The sequence below is a fragment of the Prenolepis imparis genome, unplaced genomic scaffold, assembly GCF_030444845.1.
Source record: "Prenolepis imparis isolate NDT839.2.m4 unplaced genomic scaffold, iyPreImpa1.0 SCAF_10, whole genome shotgun sequence".
Classification (NCBI taxonomy): Eukaryota; Metazoa; Arthropoda; class Insecta; order Hymenoptera; family Formicidae; genus Prenolepis; species Prenolepis imparis.
Window position 1 is genome coordinate 16,206,268 of NW_028141168.1, and position 17,608 is coordinate 16,223,875.

Consider the following 17,608-nt stretch of genomic DNA (forward strand, 5'->3'; position numbering starts at 1 on the left):
CCAAGCAGAGTGTATAATAATCTCGTAAAAATCATTAACTATCTGATCTTGTTACGATTACATCTCCTTTTAAAATGCAAATGCGAAATAACGTTAATTTACGATAGTGGTGTGTTGAATGCAAACAGAAAAATTTTCTTCAAACCTTATTCTCTTGCGTTTATGCAAGTTGATTTACAGAGTTAGAGACAGGAATAGGAAAACGCGCGACATGTCTCCTTCTTATCTGGCTTACGAGTTATCGTGGGGCGGAATATGCAAATATAAGAGAGGGCTGAAAGAATAAGGAGGGATTATCTATCGCAAAAAAAAAAAAAAAAAAAAAAAAAAAATTCGAGATACGTATCGGATCGAGTACGTAATATATCGTACAACAAACAAAATGGAGAATGCGCGATCCTGTAATCGTGCATTTCAACGATTTCGGAGACAAGCCTGCAAGTCGTGCGATAATAGCGACTGTGCGAAACTGTAACGAGATCGAACAAAGAGGAAGCGTCGCGCGAAGAATCCTTCTAACGTTCTTACGTAGATTCAAGCGCGAGATTAAACAAAAGGAACGAGGCAGTCTCGTATTAAGGGGGAGGGCAGGAAGGGGCGAGGATGGCGTTAGCTCACCTCGCGCGATAGTTAGTTTCGAGTACAAGGGAACGTACATACATATACAGGGTGTCCCATAATTCGCGAACCACCCGTCAGTTGCAGATAGAGCATGTTGAACTGAATAGAAAAGTCCTCTACCATTTTGCGATTTTCGCAATAATTAATGAGAAATAAATTAAAGAAGATCAGCCAATTCGCGTGACGACGGCGAGAAAAGACAGCCCAGTTTCATATCGTTACTAAGCATGCGGCGAAAAGAAACAGTATAATGTTACACGGTTGCTAGGCGCGCGATGAAGCGGGGAGGAGCACTTTACAAAAGACAGTAACTACATACGAGTAGCGCTAACTCTAGACCCCCGAGTGGGCTGTCTCTTCTCGCTGCACGCTTATCATCGCTCGAATTGGCTGATTTTCTTTAATTTATTTCTCATTAATTATTGAGAAAATCGCAAAATGGTAGAGGACTTTTTTACTCAGTTTAACCTACTCTACCTGCAACTGACGGGTGGTTCGCGAATTATGGGACACCCTGTATAGCGGGGATAACGGGAGAGAGAAGAGGCGAAAGAGGATAGAGGAGAGAAAATATAGGGAAAGAGAGAGAGAAAGACGGAGAATCTGCATATAAAGTGGACGGGAAATGAACCGGGTTACGTCGAGTCGGTAGGTAAAAGCGTGTGCCTCTCCGGCAAAGTTTGCCCGCCTTTTTACTTGGTGTACATTTTCGTTTACATAGCGCACAAGCGCGGACCTCCGTATCCTATGGGGAAAGCGCGTGCGCGTGCGCACACGCGCATATATATATATATATATACATATACATATATATACACATGTATATACGTAGGGTGGAAGTGAGTGGAAGGTCGAAGGCTGGTTAAAAGCGCGCAGGATGCTCGCAATGGCCGGCCATTTTCAACTTTTGCTATCGCGTAGCCGAGAATGGAAAATGGAGAATCTCGTCGGCGAAATATACGCCTGAACAGAGCTCATTTAGTTCGAAAGTTTCTCGAGGATCTCTACGGGTCGGTCTCTCGTTCCCCTTTCGTTTACTGATCTCTCATGGCCCTTTCTCTATCTCTCTTTTTTCTCTCTCTCTGTCTCTCGCTCACCCCCATCCCCCATACTCCTATCAAGATAGCGGCGGATGACATCGAACACGTCGGTGCGTAGTCTCAGCTGACAGATAAACGCCGGGATATGGTCGATACGTTTTCTCGAAGAAACAATCCCCCATGAGATATCGCGTCGGAGGATATGATCGCGCTAGATGTATACATATAAATGTAATTATCTCTTTGTTTCCCGAGCGGGGTGTTAGGTGTTTTAATTTGCAAGTGAAATGTCCGCTCGCTCTACGAAGTCTTCAATTAGAGGAGAGATTTGAAACAACACGGATGTTTCGCATTTTTAATGCAGCACGCACACCAGTTTTGCCCGATGCAGCTGCATCGCGGGTCCGCAAATGGGAACTTTCGTTCGATGCAGCTGTGACCAAACGATTTCTTATTATACGATAGGTGCGGACATGATGTCTTCTCGAAATGGCTTTCGTTTAAACTCGCGCGAATCATCGATCTTTTAGGTCCTTCGGGTAATCATCTCTTAATAAATTTCCGTAAAGCGTAAAAATAATCATTCGAGATATGAATAAATAAAGCGCGCAATTTTCGCTGGCGGTAACGGAGGCGAATAATATAACGCACGATCGTATTTATCTTCAATTGGCCGACATTAAGGACATTCGGGCCGGATTCTGATCACAGTAAAAGTCAAAAATGTAATTCCGCTAATGACAAGCAAATAGAATACACACACCGGGGCCGGCTACGTTGGGAGGCAGAAGTTAACGATCGTCAAAAGTCAGGGAGCCCGATCGTAAATTCCCGTATGACGTTTATAGTCGGACACCTCGCGGCTGAAATTCTCGCTAGACGAGAATCTGAGACGTACGATGGATCGTTAATCTGATCGGCTGCGACGAGTACGAGAATTGGACTTTAGAGTGATTTAACACCTGTCTCGGGAGTACGTTGCATTTGTTTTAATAATTTACGTCGCGTCGCAGATTATCGAGAGAGAAAGAGAGAGAGAGAGAGGAGGAGGACCGCTGATAATTTCCCAAGTCTGAGAAGCTCCTTGGCTCGCTTCCAAATTGTAGAAGAATTTTCAGATTCAAGCAAAATTCGTACTATACTCATTCTCATAGAGTTTCGGTTAATGCCGATATTTTCGATCTTCAAAGTCGAGCTGTCTCAATTTTGAAATTTTACTAGATTTTTCGTCGATGATAGAACGTTGATAAAATAACATGTGCTCGTCGTACACATGTGTACCTACGACGATGTAACATTTCAGTGTTCCACGGTTATAAAATAAAATAGCAACGCAAAAATCGAATGTTTGTAGCTCGCCATAAAATACACATGTTGCTGTAAACAACTTGTCTTTCATAGATGGAAATATCTCTTTCGCGACATCTTATCGCGCAGAGCCAACTAAACTTGGTAATTGCAAAGTTCGGAGAGATTTTACGCAATTGACTCGATCCGAAATCTTATCGTGTGTTTGCAAACTATCCCCGGAACGGATATCGGATTCCCCATCCACGTTTGAGTCCCCCTTCGGCGAATCATCTTCGACGACCGAATACGCCAATAGAGATGCAGTACGAATTGCAGCCACGACGATTCGCAGGAAATGGAACAAAGTGACCGTAAAACTTCTCATGATATTGGTAATAATAGCGGTGCTCTTAGCGAGAGCGAACCTCTGCTCGTGACAAGATTGAATCGGTAAGAACCCATAAAACTTTCACTATTGTGAAAATCCCAGTTAACGCAAAAATATAAATTTTTTCTGTGCTTTTTTTTTCCACAAAATCTCGTCAAATTATAGAGAGAATATATTTTTTTATAGAACAAAATAATAATTATTTAAAAAAAATATAATTACACAAAAATAAAACAATTATACAATCGTGCTAGTCACACAATGCTTGTGTACTCTTATCTCTAAAACTCTAAATCATCGGGAAATTAATTAAGAAGAAAATAGTAATTCTTAATTCATAGAACAATTAATTGAAGAAAATAGTAATTCTTAATTTATAAAAAAATTAATTAAGGAGAAAATAATAATTCTTAATTAATAAAAAAAATTAATTTAAAAGAATAATTCATAAAGCGTAATTTCTGGATTTTTTAGCGGCTCCTCGTCGCCTGAAAGGAAATTCGTATAACTGAAATCGCCGTTAGTTCACAAGCTCAAAGGACATATCGGAACGATATACGAGCGATTGTGACAAAGTGGTCCTCATCGAAGTCTACAGCGCAACCTAAGCGGGCGCGCGCACTGGCGCGAATCTCTCTTTCTCTTTACCGTGAGATTGCCGCTGAACTCATTTAGCGTCTACCCAATCTCACTAGTCGTGCATTCCAGGCCGTTTTTAGATTTAACCTACCCAAATATGCAAATTGCCGAGGAACGTAGTCGAGCTACTCCGAAGAATCCTGGAGGAGAGAATGGGCGATTCAGTTGGTTTGCTGGAAGGGGAATATAATCTTCGCCTATATGGGAGATAGTGGGCAGCCGAAATGAACGAACAAAAAGGACATCAAGAATTCGACCGGGTGTGTATATGTGTGTATATGTGTGGCGATTCTCTATTGGCGCTGATCAATATCTTCAGACATTATAGGGAGAATTAGCAACGTGAGAAGTAATAATAATCGATAGATTAAAACACATCCTTTCTGTCGTCTCTCATGTCTTCTATGAAGATTATACATATGTGCTATATATGTAACGCAAGGTATCTCTATTATAATCAGAAATATTATTAAATAAATAAGTATACATTAATTAATTAATTAGTTAATATAACCAGATATATTAGTCTGAATAAATTGAATTAAATCGTAGGAATATGTCGCACCAATACTTCTACACGCCTTTAATCTAAACATTGACGCTGTAATATATATTTTTAGCTCGTTCCGAACATTAATTCAATTGCACCGAGAATTCGAATCTTAACGAGCAAAATAGAGTCCGAAACAAATTGTCACTCTGTACAGATAAGCCGTGTCGCTTTTAGAGAGTCTCTCCCTTGCGCACTGAAAGCAATTTGCTATAGGGCCTCGTAGAGGCGTCCCGAAAGAAAAAAAGGCCAACGTCACTTCAGAAAATACGCATTACAGTGCCTAATAATCGCGCGCCGGTTGAGAGCATGATGGCGGCACACAAGGCGGGGCTCTCCGCGAATATTTCTGTCTGCGTAGGTAACTTAAGAGCGCAGAGAGAGGAGAGAAAGAGAGAAGAGAAGAAGAGAGAACGTCCGGTGTAGCCCGAGAGAGGATTGGAAGAGGAAGAGAGAGAGAGTGAACACGAGGGAAACGAGGAGAGGAAAGAGCCGACTCTGTAATCGTTCCTCGATTCAACCAGAAAGGGAATCCGACGTTCCAATTCCAGTCCTTCTCCTTCCTGCTTTAATTAAAATCAGAAGTTGATGACCGGCCGCCGCGCTGCCGCGTCCTACCTTTTTAACAAAAACGTAAAATGTCGTATCTTAATGCGGCGGAATTGTTTTCGTTACCCTCCGTCGCGAGTACACCGGCGATGATTTCATCCGATATATTTCAGAAAGTCGGAACGCTCCCTCTCCAAATTTGCGTATAATACCGCTATTTATCGTTTATTCTGTTCATTTCGAGATACTAATAATGCCGCGTATATATTCGAGCATCATCATTCTATAAACTTGACTATTAATCTCTGCTTGATCTGTAATACTCGAGATTAGAAATAATGAAATAATTAGCCAAGAAATGCCAACGATGCATTAAAAACGATTTATCATTAAAGTTATCGAAGATCAATTAATGCATCTGCGCATTTCTAATAATCAGCACAAAAATTAAAGATTACTCGAGAGTTTTATAATATATATGCACGTAATGCAATCTCTTTTAGGACGCGATGTTAATCGATAATATTGGTACTATATGATGGCCAATTATCGGGATATAAGATTAAGAAGTCTGGAGCACAAGTCAAGATATTCAGGATTATTAGTGGCTGGTTCGGTAATGCTGAATAAAATCAAAAGAAAAAGAGAGGAGGGAAAGAGAGAAAAAAAAGAGACAAGCTCACTTTTTGTATCCTTCAGACTAATCTCTTCCTTTCTGGATTCTCCCGCATCGCTCTGTAATTAAGTAACGAATAAAAACCGATATTAACACGGGCTGTTTAATACCGGTCCCCATTCACGGTTTTGCATCTACTAGTATTTTAAGAACTTTATCATTACATGCCTCTCTCAAGTTCTGCAACACATCGTTCCATCTCAACGCGCAATATATTTATTTTTTTGCCTATCTGCACATTTTCTCTTCTCTATTCGTATTTTATTACCGCGTGGAAATATTCTAACATTTCGAGAAATTCCTTATCTTCGACTGACTTCACGTGGAAATCTCGGTTTTCGAATTTTCCAGCGATAAAGATTATCAGAGCTATTAATAATAAATGTTCCCACTCTAATTGTAAATCATCACTATATAACAATGATATGTGGATTAGCGAGGTTCAAACTTTCGTAACGTGATATCGCAAAATAATCGATCATGTTCTATAGGACATATGCTATCGTCGCACCTAAGGTCAGCTGTAGAAAAAGAGAGAAAGAAGTAGAGAGACTCACATATAAAGCCGGCAGAAATAAAGACAAGGGTATAGGTGTCAGGGGATGGACCATCCTATGAAACCGAGTGCACACTCCCAGGATATAGCGGGATACCTCCCTGCCATTTTCAGTACGGGGAAGTTTTATTGGAATAAAGGTTATAAGTGGAAGAACGTGTGAAGAGAAGAGCGTGTATGTTCCTTTTAGTTGCGACGTAGAGGGAGAAATAATGCGGAGGCGGATAGAATAGACGGTCCAATGGCTTCGGATATTAAAGGTCGACATGAGAAACTTACCGAAGCGGGAGGCAAAAAGAAATATAGCTACGTGACGCTCGATCATGATGCTAAGTTGATCAGTTGGAGTAATCGTCACTCGGAAAATTCCTAACTTTTACGTCCTTCATTCTCTGTTATTTCGCTGATTGCAATTTCGCGCCCCTTTTCCGTCCATATATCGCGGTATGTCGAATAATAATTCATATGTATCTCGATCTCTGCGTGACAAGGATTACGAAAAGCCGTACGGGATCGAATCTAAGAACAAAATGGATCGTTGGATAATCTTAATGAAATGCCGCGTAACGACTATTATCGGCTACTGTCGCATCGGATAACCATGCAATTGATCGTGCAATGATTAGACGCTGTTCGCGAAATGCACAGAGTTACGAGCCAGGAGAGAGACTAGTCGTTACAAAAAAAAGAAAAAAAAAAACTCCGTCGACAAATATCCAAGCATTGCATTAGCTTTATCTCGGCGCCTTATCCGTGATTCATGCGAGCTGTAAATAACGACCTATCCCGAAAGCCTCTCTCTTTCTCTCTCTCTTGGGTTCTGGTATGTGCGTATCTAAGTTTGCGAGCGAACAAACGACGATGCTAGATCGTCTCGCTCGATTCCGGCATACCCCATCTTAACTCCCTCTTTCCTCCCCCTCACGCCCCCGTCTTTCCTTTCTCGTCCCGCTGTAAAGCCCCACTTTGGATCCAGCGATATCAACGGATTACCTTAGCGGACGTAATAAGGAAGATAGCAATACTGTTGAATCGATACGTTCCAAGGCGAAGACGACGCGAGCATCGTCCTACTCAAGGATTCGCGATCCCTTTGAGATCGCACGTGCTCCACGGAGGAGAGAATAAAAACTATGCATCCATAGAAAGAGAGAAAGTTTGAAAATATTCCTCTCGCGCTTTCCTGGCCCACGCATGCGCCCTAGGAGAACCGGATACGCGTCCGGGACGTCACGCAGAAATAAGATATTATAATCCCGCGGACGATCGTAAATATCGTTGCGGTATGACGCGGGCGTTACATAAAGTCGCGGGACATGTTACATGAAGAGCCGGGGCTCTCTCCGGTTCGCCACGCCGGTTTCCTTCTCTGACGAGATATATATATACATATACTATATATTTCCTTAATTTTTTAAAATATTTTTTTTTGCGCTGCTCTCGCGTATAAATACGTCGACCCGCGCTCGAATCTGGCGCGATTGCACCGGCCGCTAATTAAGGCGCATCGCTCGTAGATTCGTACGACATCTCGTATGTACGTCGATGTATGTGTATCTTATTTGATTTTATTTACACGCTTTGAAATATGTATATATATAAATAAGTAAGAGAGAAATATCTCGCGACTATATGTATAAGAACGAATATAGATTAAGATTTAATATTATTTATAAAATGTTTCATAAAATATGTCTATTTATGCGGAGGGTGAGTAAAACTGATGTATACATTTTAATGTATTTTCATCTGTGACGAAGAACGCGAGAATGTTGAAAATAACTTTGTTAGTAAAATATAACTTTGATCATTTTACGAATCTCTTAGGAGGAATCCGTGAAACTCATTAATTAAGAGATCTACGATGTCTCGTGGGTGGTCTCTCCTCGATAATTGTAAAAGGAAGGAGAGAGAAAGAAGGTAAGACGACTGTAGAGAGTTGTACAAGGATCAAAGAATTATAATTGTCAGTTTTCGGTGACTGTGTGTAATCATTTCGATGTTGTCGTCGAGTTTCGTTCATTCTTTACGAGAAAAGGCAAAGCCACGTCAAACGTCAAATTTTTTAATGAATACCGAAATAAAAATCTTAATCAAATTAAGGAAAGGAGTCAAAAGCGTATCAAAAAAAAGAACGGTCATTAAAGAATTTTATATTAGTCTCTCAGAAATTTTTACTATTTTATTTTTTATTAATTTATTATTAATTTACTATTAAAATCTATTTAAATATATTAATTTATAATTAATATTTATTATTAATTATATGTATATTCTATGTACCATAATGATAAAAAATTAAGGGACATACTTTGTATATATTGTGTATGATTTTCATCATTATTAAAAAAAACATGTATCTGAAAATATGCTTTGCGATTTCCGACAAATAATTAAAAGATTATGTTAACAATCCGGAGATAGATATAAAAATCTCCGGTTTCTAATTAATAGGACAAAAATTGCGGCGAGCAATGATTCATGCCTATGGATTTAATAAGATCGACTATATACATATTATCGAGATCATCGTCGCTCTTACTCAATCTGCTACGGAAGTTCTCGTCCTACCTAAGTTCATCCTCACGGAGGGGCGTTCTTCGATCGTTTTCATGCGACGGCGTCGTCTCTCGTGCTTCCTTTCGTTACGGGATCGCTTGGTTTATTATAGGAATTATACGCGTATAACATGTCGCGAGAACGTGTTTCTTACACCAGTGGTCTAAATGCGTTTCGTCGCTTACGTCAACCGGCGCATTCGCGTATTTTTGCGTGACGGTATCAATTATTCGGGGTTTTTATTTTCTCTTCAAAGAATACTACTTCTCCTCGGCGTTTTTCTTTCGGCGAGTCGGTTATACTCACCGTTTGATCGCATTGCGGCGACGTGATATGCGACATAGTAAAAATACTCGCGCGTTCAACATATTTAGGGGGTTGTCCACCGGTGGTACCACATTGGTCGGTAGTCATTATTCCTCCTCTTCGGTAATATGCCGAATTACCATGGAGTCGCATTACGTTTTCAACGATAAATGCAGCCGACACTTTCACGGGATATATATATACAATATAATATACGCGATATACAAAGAGACATTATAATGCGCCCGGATCATCTCTCTTCCGCATAGCGTACCCTCGATACCTTCTCGCCTCTCTTTCTTTTTTTTTTTGCCTCTATTCCGCCGTGAAATGAAACTGCGATGCATACACGTTCTCTCTTGTCCCTTTTCCTCTCTTTCTCCCTCTTTCGAGTACCTCCCTCTCCCGCTCATTCGAAGCTGAATGCGTTTACCCCCGTTTCACCCCTCCTCATCCCTTCTCACTCTGTTCTCTTTTCCGACGGTTTTTCTTCCTCTCCCCTGCCGACCCAAACGCTCGAACCCCACTTCGTCTCTCTCCCCTACCAGCTCTTTCTCATCTGCTACACTATGTGCCAGCCCTTCCCCACCTTCTGTTCTCTTACCAACCGGGCCGCGCGAGAATACATATTTTACAGGCATTCATGATGGCCGCCGCACATCTGTGCGAACCTGTCTGCTGCTGGGCTGCCTCCAGCCTGCCTCGGGCAGGCTCGCCCCTTTCGAACCAGAGCGATACCGGATCTGCCCAGGCTAACCCTGTGTGCGTTGTCTCTCTTTCTCTCTTCTTCGATTGTGATATTATACCGTTGATATTATATGTTGTAAATGCCTCGTAGGAATAATTAATTTATTCACTTTTCATATTTTATAGAGAGAACCGTCAAATTGATCAAACAATATTATTCAATTATACATACATATATACATATATTTGAATAATATTACCAAAATAGTTTATAAAAATAATATAAAAATAAATGCGTAACACATTTTCCATATCAGAAGCATTCTTTGCCAGAAAAGACTGAATAAAATTAAAGATAGTGAGTGCACAGTGATATAATGAGATGCAATTAAGAAAAGTGAGTGCAAAAAAAGTGAGGTATAGGATGTTATTCTATAAAATGATAATATGCAAGTGAAAATTATTTTTTCAAATAGAATTATACCGATAAATATATATTCTTGAATTTGTTTAGAAAGATATAAGAAAATTTAATCTATTTTAATTATTGCAATTATTTCCATTAAAATAAAATATTTTATTTAACTATAAATCAAAACAATGGCGTGAGACAAACAAATATTAAATATATTATTATTTTACACCATCTGTGTGTATATATTTCCAATATTGATTCCTGATTAACGATTTCTTTCACATACAATTATAATGAAAAATTTCGTATATATTATGTATTATATAAATATATATTAAAATATATTTTTATATTATAAAAAAATGTGTTGATAATTAAACTATAAGATATTCAATATTATATACATATTTTCACCAAATAGCCGCAAGTATGATATAAATATCATGTTAAATCGGGGTATACTAATCGAGACTTTACCGTTGCCGCATGAAAAAGAGAACAGATCTATATCTGACCGAAATTACAACAGTAATTACGTAATAATCCCTCTCAATCATATCACGGCTAGAAAAGCTACGGATCATAATACGGAAATGCGTACGCTTTGTGGATTAACTAGCTGTTCCTATCCACCGAATGATCCTTTGGTCAGGTTCTCTTATGAGCGCACGAGATGGTCATTATTTTAATTATCAAACTCCGCGTTAATATACATATATGTATATACTCTCTTGCCTATTATTCTAGCGCAGCTTCATTCTGTTCAGGCATCCCCTCCTTCTCCCTTTCCCCTCTTTCCCCTGTCTTCACAGCCTACTTCTCGCTCCCTCTCCAGTTTTACGACGGTTTACCGAGAGATGCGTGCGAAGTTATTGCTACCGATTTTAGTGTACCAACGTTGCTTATGACTACATCGGCTCCCAAAAGCCCCACGCTTAAAGCCTCGAGGGAGGATCGAGTTTTCTGTCGGTGGCCTCGCTCTCGTTTCTTTTTTTTTTTTTTTTTTTTTTTTCCTTTCACGGGATCCGGACGATTAAGTTCGGATTTTCATGGTGGCGTCCTACAGCCGTGCTTCTTTATGCGGTATCGCTTAACTAGATACCACGGAATTCCTTTGCATATATTAGGATCTCAGTCGCGAGATGTACAATGGCGTAGAGTCAGGCAAAAGTATGAACTTACAAAGTGATATGAAGAAATTGAAAGAAATAATTGTACCATCCAACTCTCTCTTATACTCGCGAATCGATACACTTTGATTTCATTTGTTTGGAAATTTCATTAAAATTAATATCATGTTTGTGTTTTCATAAGATTTATAGAGCGATAGATACATTATTTTAAACATAAACTTACTAAGTCGTTTAAAAGTCCAAAAAATCATATATAATAACATATATATATATACGTATAAGATATAATAAAATAAAAATAAAAATAAGTATCTTTATATATTCGAATTTTAGCATAAAACTTAGCATCTTACGAATTCACATTATAGAAAGCATTAATAGAAAAATTAATTGATAGGTTTTAAGAAATGAGATTCTCTGGAGATACATTTACATTAAAATAAACGATAATGTGCGATAAAATAAAAAATATATCTCGTTAAAACATTGTAGATCTCTTTTGTTCTTCTTTCATCATTTTTCTTTCGATCCTTTAATAAGTGATTAAAATTACTTTTTTAAATCGCGAAAAAATAGAAATATTAACAATAAAAAAATCATAAAAGAGTCAAGATGAGTCTACTGAGCTAATCTATAATAATATTGAATAAAACAATCATACATTTTGTAAATAAAAGACGAATGAATGTAAAACGAGAGAAACTAAAATCATGCCGTTGAAACACTCAGTTTCTTCGGCTAAATTCTCCTCAGAAACATCGCTTATATTACTCTAATGTATGTATACATGCTTGCATGCCACATGTGTACATGTTTACATGTGTGACGTAGTAGTGTGTGTAAACAAGTGTTTTGGATTGTGTCGTACAGATGGCAGCATCTAGCAAGGTATTTCTCACGAAGGTCAATAATCGAAGTTTAAGAAACTCGGATTTTCATTGAACAAAGCTTAGAGTCAATAATGTTTGAAAATTCGTTCCAGATTATTGATACAACATAACAATTTCTTTTCATTCGTATAATCAAATTCTTCATCGAATTTCTTTTATCTCGTCAAACAACAATCTCTTCAAGCTACAGAATATTAAAACTAAACATTTCTTTTTCTTCATTATGTAATATATATTAATTAACTCTATTAATACAAAACCTGTTCTAAGAACTAAAGAGTTTAAAAATCTGACTCACCGTTCTTTAAATACTGATGCAGATTTGATCTGGCGCAGACACGCGACCCATTCCTCTCAATTTACGATGTGTATATGTGCACGAGCAAACTACTTGTCGAATTAATCATTTTCGCCATCGCGAATAGTTTGCAGAGCAAACTCATGTGTGAGGTCGTAACCTTACCTGCACACTAGACAAAGATCAAGTTGGAGCAAGAGAGACTGTCGCGCGAAGGAGAAAGAGAGAGGAGATGAGACAAAAGTATGGGAGAAAGATCGCAGTATATTTATACCTTCTCTCTCTTACAAAAGAGAGCGTCGTCCAATAAAAACGTCACGATTCAGGGGCGAGGAGTTTCTATGTGAATGCCGTCTGGTGGCGCCAGGTTACACCACGTTCCCGATCCATGGGGAGTTGCATAAAGTTCATGGCAGCTCGCTGTCACACGCAAAAAATCAGCGAGTGGTGGGGACCCATGGAACGAGGCGATATCGCACACACAGAGACGCGGTGAAATCAAATCGACGCCAGCTCGCTCCGAAGGAAGGGCGATAGCGTCAAAACTAAGCGTCGAGAAAAACAGAGAGGATATTATATGAGAGGGCAGTTAAAGAGAGAAGGAGAAAGAGACAAAATAGACGAAGATAAGAGGAAAACTCTCTTGCGGGAGAAAAATAGATAGAGACCATGGGGTGGACGGAAAGAGAAAGACAGAGTAGATGAGCGCGAGTAACAGAAAGGGATTGATCGATAAGAACAAAAAGGATGGAACAATTTGGAGAGAAGCAGTAGGTGACGAAGGAATAGGGACAATAAGGGTGAGGAAGAAAGAGAGAGAGAGAGAGAGAGAGCAGGGGGTGACAGATACAGAAGGAGAGAGGAAACTAGATAGAATAGGTGTGAGATAGAAGGAAAAGTTGGGCTCTCACGGACGCGGCAACGAGGGAGAGACAAGGAGAGGGAGCTTTCCCAAAGGGAGGAAGGTAGAGACAAAAAGGGGAGACAGAGACGGAGCGAGAGGGGTTGGTCGACCCTGCGCGTTATCAAGAGGGAGCCGCCCCTCCCGTGTCGCTTCTATATATCCACCCCGACTTTATATACCCCCCGTGCATCCAAAGAGTACCATGCATTCGTGTGTGCGGTGGTGAAAACCCACACAACGTTGACGTGGCTCGTCCCTGGACGCGGCCGGGCGCAGAGCGACGCCGCATGGCGTCGGCGTCGCGAGGTCGCCGCTACTTCTCTTACGACATCGTCGGCCAACCGCCGTCAGAGGAAGCCGCTTCTTCGCTTAGCGCGTTCCTGGACACGGTCGGAAGAGCACCGCGAGGAGCACCTGGAGACCCCCGAGGATTTTCTCGCGAGTGACGTGAAAACAGTCGACACAGTCGTCCGCGGGACGCCGATAATCCAGCTGCTGCGTCTCTTCTTGCTCCACTGAAACCCGTCTGACGTATGGCCGGCACACGTCACTTAATCGCGTCCTCTCTCTCTCTCTCTCTCTCTTCCTCTGTCGCGCCTCCTCTTCATGATTTTTTTCGTTCCCCGGCCGCGCATTCTTTCCCGTTCTATCCGTTCCTCGTTCTCTCGCGTCCTCCCCCATTTCCGTCTCTCGCTCGATTCACTCCGTCTCTCTTTCTCCTCGGAGATGCGTCGACCGCTCTTGTCCACGACACGGCGAACGAAAGGGACCGAGCGCATCCGCTGCTGTGAACGTCACTCGTAGCATGTAGACCGAGCGGAGCTGTCATTCTCGTAACGTCGTGAGGACGGAATCGGAGTGTCTTCTGTGATTAACAAAACCCTCGAATGCCCTTCGAAGTCCTCAGTGTGCGGTGCTCGACATATATCTCAGAAGGATCCTACATCAGATTTCACATATCGGTTGATTACAGTTGGCGATGCTCGAATAGGATCGATCTACGCGAGAAAGAGCCCCCTCCTGAGAAATTTGCCAGACCACAGATAGAAAAAGAGAGAGAGAGAGAGAGAGAGAGAGAGAGAGAGAGAGAGAGAGAGAGAAAGAGAGAGAGAGAGAGAGAGGGAGAGGGAGGAAGAGAGAAATACGGGCGGAAACATAAATAATAACATCAATGAGAGGTCAGTATACCTGCGAATTTCTTTCTTTATAGTCTGAGAAAATATTTCTACACCGTGTTTATTAAAAAACGCGATTGCGCGCGTAAACATATGTAATGTTTAATGTACGATGTGCATGCTTATGGCTTACGTAGATATAGATATTGATCGATTGTCACGCGAGAGATGCCTTACATCTCGATGTAGCCCAAAGTGCAGGCAACCGGTCCGACACCCCGGCACTCTGGCATGCTGGGCTTCCAAGCTCCGCGGGTTTTCGTGAACCATAGGGTTCCATATCGCAGGTTGCCGAACGATGAGATTTTTTTATGACCGATTAGTTACCGTTCTCTTTTCTTTTCTTTCGCACGACGGAATCCTTTTAGGAACGCGTTAAATAAATCTTCGATCTTCAATCCTAGTTCCCGCGAACTCTGAGATTAAAGTCTACAAGTCTCTCTTCCAGCTTCCAATATCCATTAATAACTCGAGTATTATTTATGTATCCGTAGGTGAAACACCGCCATGAAACGCGTCCGGATTCCTGACGGTGCTTAAGGACGGTGCTTTCAATTTGGATTGTCGCAAGATCACTTGCCTTATCAACAACGATTGTTCGAGAAAACGATCTTACGCCAGCTTACGCCTAAGATTGAATTAGGCCTTGTCCGCGATCAGGATTGTTTGCGGTGAGAGACGAATGTGTAATCATACGAACGATATTAGATATTTCTTCATGTATAACTCTAATTAAGAGAAATTAATCCAAAATTTCATCTCTCATCAGGCTCTCAAGAGTGGAAGATATTAACGATCGACGTCGTCTGCCGCATCGTGCCAGCAGTTCCAGAAGATGTTAGAAATGTTAGACTACTATACGCAATGCCAGACAGCCGTCGATCTTATCAACCTTGACATCCTTGGCGGGGTGGACGAGATGGTAACTGTTGAGGAATGTGAAACCCCCTGTACGTATACTGAATGTATCCTGAGTGTATTCCTGTCCGGTATACCTTCAGTATACGTAACAGGAGGCTACACCAAACAACGCTGGATTTCTTCGTCGGCGCAAATTTCTTAAATATCAATAGTCTTCGTGCTATAAAATATAGGATCTTAAGAATATAACAAGTAATTTCGTATATAGAAATAAAAATAAATAAGAGCGAAGATATATCTTATTCATCTAAAATATCAGAAATATCTATCTACCTAACGAATATAATATCGTTTACTTACATTAAGATGTATTTAATATAATAACTTCCGATAGTTACATACAGTTTACATATAAACTTTATTACACGAATTGATTAACTGTATAAAGTATATCAATAAAAAAGATATTATGTAATTATAGCTATATATAATTATATGGATATATAGATATAATATTAATGTATGTTTATACACTTAGAATATTTTTTTCAATACTACCAATTATGTTTATAATATCAATTTAGATTAAATATTTATGGCATTATTACCTCACCATGAGCGATATCAATCATTTTTATAGTCTAAAAAAGGTTCAATTATTTTTCAATGATAAATATTGCATTCTCTTTTAATCGAGTTATAAAGATAATGCTAATAACTTATAAATAGTTTATAGAATAACCTATACTTTATACTACAATATGTAAAAATTAAACTTTGTCATACAAACAATTGATAGTGTTAATTATTTTTATCCCTGTTGAATACTATTATATAAAACTACAATATAAATATGCTCACCTAGACAGAATGATTAACAAATCGCGACGTAATAAGACTCTTGAATAAGTTATAAATTTTTTCTATTAATGCTCTCTTTGTTTAAGTATCCCATCCATAAATTAGACATGCATACTTTGCATATGTGACAATTAATATAGTTTTGAAAATCGTAATCATTATGTAACTTTTTTTAAATGGAACAAATAAAGAATAAAATATGTGTGTAAGTTTGTAAGAATATATGTATACGTCCTGTTGTGTGCACGCACGCGCACGCATTTGTATTGAATTAAAGAAAATATATAAAAAATTTTAGATTTTCAATCCCTTTTCATCCCTTATACTGCTTTCTTTCAAATGATACATGTTGATTTCTTACTTTCGCTTACTAAAGTCTTTTGTATATATGTATATCTTCAAATTAAAATTATACATTAATTATATAAATTATATGTATATTTCGAAATTATTTATATTATATAAATATTTGAATTAAATAATTTTCACATTCGCAAAACATTATGTTGACTATGCTATCTAATGTAAAATGTTAAATCTATTCTAAATGAAACTAATAAAATTATTTTTTCTAATAATTATATCTCTAATATAATCTCTAATATAAATTAAAAATAGAATATAAATAGTGCTATATAAACAGTGTTATTTCGTTGTTCAGAAATAATTATAGAAAAGCGTTATAGAAAAGCAAATGTTATATTCATCTTTAAGTAAAGCGGATCCAAGCAACTCAAACAATCGTATGATAAATGTTTTAAATTAAAAAATATTTTTTGTTTAAAAATTTTCTTTTAATTTCTAGTTAAATAAAAAATTAACAGAAAAATATTTTTATTCAATTTTTTAATTTTTACTTACATAGATTTAATGAATTTAGTAACTTCTCCTCTTTTAATATTTCTATTTCTTTTTCTAGAATCCAATCATTATTTAACTTTTAACAAATTTGTTAAAAGAATAATGAATCCATAAAATCTGTATGCTTTATTTACGTAACAAATAAAATAAGGATTAAAATGTCTTTTTTCTTACTAGCGAAATACAAAATACCTTCAGTCATTTTAATTGTAAAAATATTCACAGTAATAAAACATTATCTGAATATTGAGTTTGTAAATGTGAACAATAACTATATTATACATATATTTATTTTATGCGTGCATACAAGAAGAAAACACAGACATACATTACTCATTCATTGCATATA

The 17,608-nt window shown here is 38.6% G+C and overlaps 1 protein-coding gene, 1 long non-coding RNA gene and 1 pseudogene across 4 annotated transcripts in view; 1 reads left to right on the forward strand and 2 right to left on the reverse strand.

Annotated features, from left to right (window-relative positions):
- LOC145941850 (uncharacterized) overlaps positions 1–17,608 on the reverse strand; it is a 163,179-nt gene that overhangs the window by 82,384 nt on the left and 63,187 nt on the right. The gene's annotated exons all lie outside the window — the stretch shown is intronic.
- Positions 1,145–7,925, forward strand: LOC145941878 (uncharacterized). The gene is made up of 3 exons (XR_014426247.1): positions 1,145–3,401; positions 3,814–4,420; positions 4,599–7,925. It is a non-coding gene; the product is annotated as an uncharacterized LOC145941878 (long non-coding RNA).
- On the reverse strand, positions 12,797–14,909 carry LOC145942122 (uncharacterized; annotated as a pseudogene).